General features: G+C 48.0%; 1 pseudogene; it reads right to left on the reverse strand.

Moving 5' to 3' along the window:
• The window catches only part of LOC120906889, a 9,159-nt pseudogene that overhangs the window by 3,884 nt on the left and 2,775 nt on the right, over positions 1–2,500 (reverse strand).

The following is a 2,500-nucleotide window of genomic DNA, read 5'->3' on the forward strand; positions in this document are numbered from 1 at the left end:
TTTGCGCTAATCGATCGCGGTGTTTGCACTCTTTGCGAAGTGCCTCAATCTCTAACGTCCACCAAAATGCACTCTTGTTAGAGTGTACCTCTTACGTTTAGTCATCGTCGCATTGCACGCCGTGACAAGTATACGCATTAAGTCTTCGCTTGTTGTGACCTCGGTCTCAAAAGCGGCTTGCATCATAACTTCAAATATATCTTTGCTAAAATACTTGATGCTCCATCCCGTTATGGGTCGGGACAGATTACGCACGCTTTGCGTCTCAAGATCTATTCGTATTGCACGATGATCAGAGTTCATATAGCTAGATAACACCTCCCACTTAAATGATCTTGCTACGGTTCGGCTCGCAAAAGTAAGATCAACTACTGACGTGCGCCCTGGTCCAACATAAGTTGGGGTGCTGCCGTCGTTCAATAAAATTGCGTCAATCTGCGCAAAGGTTGATAAAACCAACTCACCTCTTCGTTTCTGGGTTTCTCCACGCTCGCCAAGTTGGTTGTTCCAACTTACTGACCAAGCGTTGAAGTCCCCCGATAACGAATTTGTGGATACCGGTTACGGCCATTACCGTGTTATCCAACATGTTCTGGAACTCTTCCATACTAAATCTAGGTGGCGCGTAAACGCTAACCACTCGCATATCACCTATGTCAACTATCATTAAACCCTTCAAAGCCTTACTGACTACCTTAACTGGTAAGTCCGCGTTAACCACTACCGCTGCTGTGTTATCGTCATTGCGTAACACTTTGACGTTGGTTGTTGCCAGATACGGATCTGCAATCAACACTATATCCGCAGATTCTTCCCTAATCGTTTGCCACATTAACTGAAATGCAGCATAACTATGATTCTGGTTATGTTGTAGCAACCTAACCATTATGGTCTAATCGTTCGCCTTCGGGGACACATATAACTGCCCGTTGCGTGAAGGTTCTGTGACCTCGTACCGCAATCCAAACACTTGACAGAGTTGGTACAAGCTTGCTTCTTGTGTCCACTCAAACCGCATTTCCAGCACAGATTACTTCTGTCTGGTTCCCTACAATGGTAGCTCGTATGGCCTACCTTCCAACACTTATAGCATTTCTGCTCTTCCATAACCTCGCGGATATGGCATATCGACCAACCAACTTTCAGCTTTCCCAAATTCAGGAAGCTTTGAAAGTCTGGCAGCGATACGTTGATCCGTGCCCACTGCGTACCGGCCGCGCGGCCTTTCTTCATTTTGATACGATCTATTTCTATCTCGATGTTGAGCTGTGCTTTGACAGACTCCGCAACCTCCTCTGGGGTGGTAATTTCATCGAGATGCATGATCTCAATCATTTTAGAAGGAGCTAGCGTTCTCACTGACGCCTTGCCCTTCACCGCTTCCTTAACCTTTGGGGCAATTGCACTAGCAGAACTACCCTGCTTAAGTTCTAGCAACATGCCTCCATTCTGGGCCCGTCGGACCTTAGAGATTGTCTCTCCAACCGATTTAAGAGCATCGGACTGCTTCATTTCCTTGAGCAATTTCGCCAGCTCCTCGGAAGTGCAGTCCGATATCAGCAGAGCCTCAGGCCGCTTCCTGGGCTTATTCTGCTTCTTCTTGCTCTTCTTCTTCTTCCTCTTATTAATTCTACCCTCATTAATATTCGGTCCGTTTCTCGGACTTGGAATATTTTCCACCGCTTCCCTAACAGGGGTCAACCTCGATGGTTGTTGTTGTTGTTGTTGCAATCTTTGCAACCCACTTGGACCAGGCTGTTGGTCATCAGCCACTGGTCTTCTGCCTTTTCGCGTTTGCGGCCCGAATCCATCGTTACCGTCAAACGACGTTTGCGTTTGACGGTCGAGGACCTGCTGCATGCGATTTACGGCTCTGTACCTTCGAAATTCGGACATTACCTCATCGAGGAAGTCCATCATTACCGTAACTAGCGTAAAATGGGAAGACTCATCATCGAGTTTGCTTATCCCAAAACGCATCGCCTCCATTCGATCTTGAAGATCCATGAACGCTTGGTCCGGATCTTTCTTGTCAACCCCTTGGTCTTTTTGACCTTCTTAGTTTTCGTGTTACTCATTCTATTGGGCTCAAACTCAGGCCCGCTATCCGCGTCTGTTTATGCAGTCTCCTATTTGGTTCCGTGGGTGGCTATGAAACAGGGAGCTCCACGCGAGGGTTGGCCCGCGCCCTTATGAGACGACGGGCTCAGTGCCGAACCGGAGCAAAGTGGGGCTGAACCCACCCACACCTGCATTTGCCATAGAGCGTATCGTATGGCGACAGTCTTGAGCGCTACCTAAGACTTGCTAAGTTTTAATAGAGCGGTGACAGAATCCCCTTAGCCCTCCCCGTTTCAAGCAGGTTTCACCCTGCTTTACTAAGGGTTCGGCGGGTTCATCCGCCAGCCCGTGTACATCCTAATTATTCCATAAACCGTACCCTAGTCTAATCCGCGCAGAGGTATTATCCTCTCGAGTTCAGTATCCCGCTTGACAGAAT

This window comes from Anopheles arabiensis, chromosome X (assembly GCF_016920715.1).
Source record: "Anopheles arabiensis isolate DONGOLA chromosome X, AaraD3, whole genome shotgun sequence".
In the NCBI taxonomy this organism is placed as follows: Eukaryota; Metazoa; Arthropoda; class Insecta; order Diptera; family Culicidae; genus Anopheles; species Anopheles arabiensis.